Here is an 8,483-nt window from a genome sequence, read left to right as displayed (position 1 = left end):
ACAAAAATAATCACAACACCGATGCAGTCCAGGATTTTTGCATGTACCTTAAGAAGTGAAGGGCCATAACTCCTGACATAACTTTAAAGAAGAGAAATAACCACATTTATATTATTCCTGTGAAAATAATTCCATAGAGTAAAAGTTCAGTCAAGGTTACTTTCATTTTCTAGCACCTGACTGATGCATTGAAGATGTGTCAATGCCTTCAAACAAATGCACATCATCTATCTTTTAGGTAGGGTATTATTCCATTTACAAATAGACACGAGCAAAATGAATTACAGAAGATGGACTTGACACACTGTGCAGATGATATAAAGTCAATACATTAGAGGCACTACAACTTAACCCCCCTTTCCCCATACACAAATAGCTGTCTGTGTCAGTGAGATGCACTGCAGCTGGAGAGAATCAAATTCAGATAAGGAATTCATTTCCTAGGCTTTGGGATAGTAGAATGTGAAATGATAATTTGTTGAAAAGACTATTAGCTCTTAATTACTTTTTAGCTATGAAATAAACATCGGGTGTAAAAAGCATAATGTCTGTGTTGTAACCTTTAAAGTCTGAAAAAGGGAATTATAGTAGTTCTTTGAATGGTTGCTTATGGCTGTTACACTGGGCGTGTGTGTGTCTTGTGCACTGGTGCCAGAGAGTCACGGTTCTTGTAGGGGTGGCCACAGCTGTGCCCTGACATGCCTGGTGCTCAGAGCTAAGGATATAAATGGGCAAAGTCTCCCTGCCCATCTTTCAGTGCCTTCTTATGAAGGTGGTCATAGTGTGCTGTCAGCATGTTCCTTCTGTGAACAGGCTACTATAGTTGGTAGTTAATAATAGTTAGTGGTACTAACTGTTGTTTTTGGGTCCCTTGGACCTCTTTCTTCTTTCCTTTCTTTCTTCTACTATTTGTTCTGCTGTTAATAACACAGTTGCTAACTTTCATGCGGTAAATAAGCACCACAATTTTCGCAATAAGCCAAAAATCAAGCTAATCCCATTTCAAAATAAGGCCAAAACAAGCCAATCCCTAAGAACCCCAACATTCTATGTGACTAGATCCCCCCAGCGTGCAGTCTGGGACTGTGGAGGGCCCGCTGTACACCCCCAACTCTCTCCCCCTTTGCTCCCCTTGCCCCTGCTTGCCTCCCCTTACCCCCCGCTTGCCAGGAGCCGATCAAAAAAATGAAGCAACAAGCCAAACAAGCAGCAAGCCAAAAACTAGCCAACAAGCAACTCACAAGCCAATTAAGCCAAAAACAAGCCCCATTTCTGTCTTTTTTTTCATGGGTTTGGCATGTCTGGTTAGTAGTCAGTGGACTCTGGGCTCTGCCTTGTACCAGGGGAGTCTATGCCAAGGTCACCTGGCTTCAAGCCCTGCTCCAGTATCACAAGCTGTTGCCTGTGAGCAGCCCTCATTCTCACTGTCTCAAGGGCTTGGGTGAGGGTCACGTCAGAGACAGGCAGTCTGATTTGCTAGGGCTTCAAGATGAGAACTAAGACGCAAATTGAGGAGCATCTCAGGTACATCTTCATGCAGGCCACCCATTGCTGCTTTCCTTTGTAAGTGGAAGTGTTTGTCTGTCTGGATGGCTAGCCACAGTGTGTCTCCTACACAATCCATGATTCAAAAGATTTTGGACTATTTGGACTACTGAGTCAGGTTTTTTGGCAGTCAGCTCCATTAAAGTGCACCTGGCTACAATCTGAGCATTTTACCCCCATATTACAGGTGGGTCTGTATTCTCTAATCCTGTGACTACTAGGTTCCTAAGAGGCTTAGGTGGGAACAATCTTTCTATCAGAGACCCTACTCCACAGTAGAATTTAAATTTAGGGCTTGTTTACACTTAAAATGCTGCAGCGGCACCCACTGTAGTTCTTCAGTGTAGAGGCTACCTATGCCAGTGGGAGGGCTTCTCCCTTCAGTATAGGTACTCCATCTCCCTGAGAGGAGATGCTACATCAATGGGAGAAACCCTGCCATCAACATGGGGCTGTCTACCCTAGGAGTCAGGCAAGCATAACTGTGTTGCTTGGGAGTGTGGATTTTCCACTCCCTTCAATAACATAGCTATACCGACATAAGTTGTTAGTGTAGAACAAGCCTCAGTGTTATCAGTCCTTATGTGTCCCCCTTTCAAAGTGAAAGCCTCCTGTTCATTATTGTACCGCTCAGCAAAGGTGCCCTTTCTAACAGCCAACACCTCAGTGAGGAAAGTAAGAGAGTTATGTGCCCTGTAAACAGATCCTCCATACCTTGTGTTTTTTACAAGGCAAGGTACAGGAAAGCCCACACCCAAGGTTCTCTCCAAAGTAGTGTCTGATTTCCACCTCAACAAATCAATATATTTATCAGCCTTCTGGCCAAAGCCACATGCTCCTGAAGATGAAGAAAAGCTCCACACTTTGGATATTCACCAAGAACTGGCCTTTTATCTGGATAAATCAGAGACCTTTCTGGTCTCTTCACAGCTGTTCATCTCCTCTGCAGAATGAATGAGAGGGCATCCTGTAACTGGGGAACAACTGTCCAAGTGAATCACCAGCTGTATTGTCATGTGCTACAAGACCAAAGGCATCATGCCTCCTGAAAAGCTGCCTGCACATTCAGTCAGAGCATGCTCAGCCTCCAGGACAATGATGGAAAATGTCCCTATCGTGGACATCTGCAGAGCAGCAACGTGGTCTTCAGCTTAAACCTTTGCTAGACATTATGCAATTTCTACCGCAGCTAGGGAATGATCTGAGTATGGGAAGGCAGTCCTGTAGCCCCTCTTCCAATGAGACTCCCCACCTCCACTGGAAACTGCTTGGGAATCACATAGTGTAGTGGATATATTCAAGCACTCGAAGAAGAAACATTTACCTCTTGTAACTGTTGTACTTCAAGATATGTTACATATAGGGTGACCAGACAGCAAATGTGAAAAATCGGGACGGGGGGGTAATAGGAGCCTATATAAGAAAAAGACCCAAAAATCGGGACTGTCCCTATAAAATGGGGACATCTGGTCACCCTAGTTGCATATATCCATTACGTGACCCACACTCCTTCCCTAATCACTCAGGGCAAGGTACCACGAGGGAAAACTCTCCAGCACTGGTGGATGACACACACACACACCTAGTGTAATGGACATATACAATATATCTTGAAGGACAACAGTGGCAAGAGTGACCATTTCTTTTTCTCCTAATGATATAAAATTTATATTTTTATATATATATTTATATCTTTTATATATTTGTAGCAATTTATTTCTTAGAGTAAGGCCCCGATTCTGCACCTTCACTTATATATACACTTAGCTTTAATCATGTGAGCAATCTCATGGGATCTCATGCATAAGTGTCTGTAGAATCAAGGCCTTAATGTTGTAATCCGATTTCTAAGAATATTAATCCACAAGTATATGTGGATCATGTACAAACTAAACCTGAATTGAAATAGCCTCACATATCTTCTTGATATGAAACTCTCAAGGACCCACACATAATAACTATATGTATAGAGGAAGTAAAATCAATCTTTTGACTGTTATAGAAGCTTTTTAGCTATTTAGTCGGATAAGCTACACGTGTGGGTTATCCACAGTCCCTACTGACTAGACGTATTCATTCATTCCTGGCCTGATCCAAGGCCCATTGAAGTCAAAGGCAAGGCTCTCAAAGACTTCACTGGGTTTTGGATCAAGTACACAAATAGTGTTTACCATGATTTTGAAGGCTTGTCTTTCTGTTTTTAAATTACTGCACTCACCTGTAATGTTATACAATATATGCTTGTACTACAGACTTGCTTTTTTTTTTAATTTTCAGAATTTCCAAGTTATTTATTAATGGTAACTCCTCCGGGAAAGCATTTCATATGAGTTCAATCGTATTGTATTTCTCCTCTTTAAATACTGCCACGGCTGTTATTTTGATAAGCCGTATGTTATGATTGTTGGAAGCCCATAAAAGATAGTGAAATACCTATATTTTATATTTCCAATGTAATATGTAGAATTCTATTTACTTTGTGTATCTTAAATTAGAAGGTGATGGGGAAGTTTTCAGAGTAGCTGTGTTTAGGCAAAAGTCTCTCAAATTGTTGGAGGTCAGTTAAGAAAGACTATTTGTAACTTTATCTGAATAATGTAGTATATGGCATTAGCAGGCTGAGGAAGAAGAAATTTGTTTGCAGTAAGAGGGAAAGGTTTTGTACATATGAGAGGAAGAGAACTTTTGGGGGTGGGGGCATTTTAAGGAAATGAATCCATTGGTTTATCTGTATAAGTTTTATAAAATATGTAGTATTGCTTGCAGGTTTGCACAAATGCTTGATAAATTTACATAAATAAATTGGTGTCATCTGGGAGATATCTCTCCTGAAAGTGCAGACTCAAAGGGATAAATTCGGTTTCATGTACCCATGTGCAGTGCCCACTGAAGTCAATATGAATTGCACTTGTATATCTGAGGGCAGGATTTGGCCCTAAAACAGTATGTAGTCATTTATTTATTTAGCTGTTGTTGGAAGCATTAGAGAGACAAGGTGGGTGAGGTAACATCTTTTATTGGACTAATTTCTGGTGGTGAGAGACAAGCTTTCAAGCTATACAGAGCTCTTCATCAGGCCTGGGAAAGGTACTCTGAGCATCACATTGTCCCTTCTCTCTCCCATTTTTTCCTGTGTCTGCAGAGGTGTTAACAGGCCAATCCACTTTGAATGGTCCCTTAGAATATGTGGTATCTATTCTAAACAATCTGTTCCATCTTGTATGTAACTGTGACCCTCTGAATACTTTCCCCAGAACCTGAAGAAGAGCTGTGTGTAGCTTGAAAGCGTGTCTCTCTCACCAACAGAAGTTGGACTAATAAAAGTTATTACCTCCCCGACATTGTCTCTCTAATATCCTGGACCAACATGACTACAATAACACTGCATACAACATTGGAAGCATTGACAGTCTCCTCCAAAACAGACATCATGTTGCTCTCTTTGCCTTGACTAGCCAGGACGGACATAGCTCCCGTTCACAGCTTGTAGCCTGAAGCAGAGAAGACCTTGCATTTATTCCTTTAGGATATTGCTCTGAAATTATGAAGCAGAAGTGTTGTCTGCAAAGCAACATGAAAAATCCTCAAACTGAGGAAAAACTTGACTGTAAATGAGTGGAGGTACCACAGATTAGCCAGGCTACATGCCACTCAGAACAGTTCTGCTTTGCGTGAAAAGCTATAATAGAGCAAATCCAGAACATACGATTTTAAAAGCTATTTATTGGCCTGACCCAAAGCCCATTGAAGATTATGGCAATGTCCTAAAAACACAATTGCCCATTAGACTCAGAGGACTTCTTTAAAAATTTGGACCTAAAATCTACTTTTGTGAAATTAATTCTTAGCCTCCTTTCTGTCTTTTCAAACAGTGATTTAAGGTATTAGCGTGACAGGTTGGCTACCATTTAGAGTTATATTTTGGGACCTAGGCAACAAGTAGCATCAGAGAGGGCTAAGAAACACATAGCATGCAGTGAAATTGTAATGCACTGCTTTTGGGAATATGCATAATAAATAAACCCCTGAAGTTCCTTCTGCCATTGCTGCTTAAAATGAGAACTTAATTCATCAACAAAAGTTCCATGATAGTCTGGAATTTGTTTAAGGGCCTGTTATATTCGCTTTTTGAAAGTTACTCCTCACACAAGTTGAGTATTGATTTCCATTTGTCAATTCTGTACAGCCCTTTCTTCCTTTACATTCTAGTTTTATTGAAACAATATAAAGTATATGTTTTTACTAATTATTTTATACATCATTTAAGCCAATGTTGAAACTATGCCTGCTTCATGTAGATAACATCAAGAAAGATAAAATGAGTTTGCCAAACCACCAAATGCATTTAAAGATAATTGTTTGTTTCTATCTCCCATCCCAGAGGGAAGAACCAGATTGCAAAACATTGAAGCTAAATAGAATGTGGCATTAGCAATGAAATGAGAATGGACATTTTGTTCACAACACCAAGTTCTATTTATAAGAGTCTATTGAATGTTTCATCCAGTAAAATCACTTCTGGAATAAAAAGAACTACTGCTTGTACACAAAACACTAAAATAGTCTACTCCAACCACTTCAGACAGGATCTCTGGAAATAATCAACATTAGGATGATGCAAGAAGAAATAGCAGCAACCATTTGGTGATGCAGAATAAAGGGACAGGATTTCGCTCAAGTAGACTCAAGGAGTTGACTATCATTGTAGTGCATTATTAGGGACAGCAGAAGTGGTAATTTGGTAGACATAGTTGATGTTATTATTGATGCCCATTCCCTTGAATATGAATATTTGAATATTTCCAGTAACTCTTCTGGAAACAAAAGACATGTATTTAGAGTGCCTCAAATAGCCTGAAATTCCCTGTATTGTTGAGATACTGAGGGGTCAAATGCCTTCAAGTGCTTTAAAACAGGCTATTTCTTCAACTGACAGGAGTACATCAAAATGGTAGTGGTGCTTCTCTGTACTACTATAATTAAGGGTCTGTCAGGATTTCCATTAGAGTCTCCTATTTTCCTGCACTGAAATGTTACAAGGCTGTTAGAACATTTTGTTTTAAGATAAAAGCTGACCCATAAGGTCTAAATGAGTGCACGCTGTTTTGAGATTTCAACATCCATTGAATCATTTTAAAGTGATAGAAGATGTAGGACTTGAAGCAGCAATTTTCAAAAGGATCTAAAAGGAACTAAGCACCCAACTCTTATTCACTTTCCATTGGATTCAGCTGCCTAACTTGCTTAGGCCCATTTGAAGATACTAGCCTAATAGTTCTTGGCTTCAGATATTTGTATTTCTATTTTAATTTTAAAAAGAAAAAGCTTTTTAATTTTAAATGAATATTTTTACATTCCAAAATTGTAGAATAGGCAAAAAAACCCCACCTAAACAAAAAAAGGTTACATTAAATGTACTGCATATATAGATTCCCCCCCTATTTTTAAAATGTACCTATCATTATTATTATCTTTGCCATAAAATAATGGACATGATAGATACTTTGTAGCGTTGGTGAAGCAATTATGTTCAGCTGAAGATCAGACATTCACTTAAAAACATGTCTACAGAATTGCAAGGTATTTCCATGCAGGAGCCATTTTAGCCTACAGAGTAACGAATTAATAATATTCAGACTTGAAGATATCCTTTAGAGGTTTTTCATCTCCTTTTACAATGTCTTAATACCACTTCTTCCCGCAGCTTTTGTTTCTACAGAAGTTTTCTTCCTCAAAAAGAAATTAAATCTTTTCAGAAAAAGGCATTTTATTTTCATGTCATTTGTTTCAAATTCATTTGTACATCTTTGCAGCATTGGGGCCCAATTAACTTACACTTATGTAAACTGCCACTTAATGTAATGCGGTGGTGTAGCTGTGCTGGTCCCAGGATATGAGAGAGAAGGCAAATGAGGCAATAGCTTTTATTGGACTAACTTCTGTGACTGAAAGAGTCAAGCTTTTGAGCTCCACAGAGCTCTTCTTCAGAGTTCTTCTCAAAAACTTGTCTCTCACCTACAGAGTTGGTCCAATAAAAGATATGACCTTATCCATCTTGTCTCATTTATGTAACAAGCAACTAACTAATGAACAGTGCCATCAGGGGGGATATTTTTCTTTTGTATTCATGCCCCTGCCTGCCATCATTGCAAAAAACATGCATTGTACTATTACATAGTTCATAAACACAATACCTGAGAAATATAGCTTTATTTTAGAATTTTTATATTCTACATTCTTTTTCTGGGGGTTACAGTATATTTCAACTTCTTTGCAACTGATTAGTTTGGCACTGATTCAGCAAATGGTGTCTTTAACAATTTAGGATTTAGGAAGTTAAAGAACATGCAACTTTTTTTTAAAGGACAACTTATAGTAAAGATTTCAAGTGATGATAAATAATAAAATAAGCCTCTCGTGCATGAAATATGAATAGTTGTGCTTAACTTTGACTTATCATCCAAAAAAAGTAGACAAGGTACTGAAAAATAAAAAGACTACTTTTACTTTTGACTAATAAAGAGTGGGCTAATGGGTTTTACTTAAATTCTTTCTAAACATCCCCTTTTATTATCTGCAGTAAAAGATCGGCAATTTTTTTCTAAGAAAGCTGATAATGTGGGAAGCAGTAGAAAAGTTTAAAGAATTTTTGGCTGCATGGATTGCAAAAGATGGTTCTTATCAGACAAAACAGCATGCAATACAATTAACAAATCATTTTTTTTACCAGCACATGACATCTAACATGACATAACGTTAAATTTGACAATGAGATATCTAAACATATATTAAAATGTCAACAATTTAAATACCTGATTTTTTTTTTTACACTGTGACTTTCAGTTGAAACAGTGTTGTGAAAGTTTAAACACACGTGATAGTTCCATATACATTATCTTAAATAAAAGTGAGAACTCAATCGTTTCATTCTTCACTAT

This window comes from Trachemys scripta, chromosome 7, assembly GCF_013100865.1.
Source record: "Trachemys scripta elegans isolate TJP31775 chromosome 7, CAS_Tse_1.0, whole genome shotgun sequence".
Lineage (NCBI taxonomy): Eukaryota > Metazoa > Chordata > Testudines > Emydidae > Trachemys > Trachemys scripta.
This window is presented reverse-complemented; position numbering follows the sequence as displayed.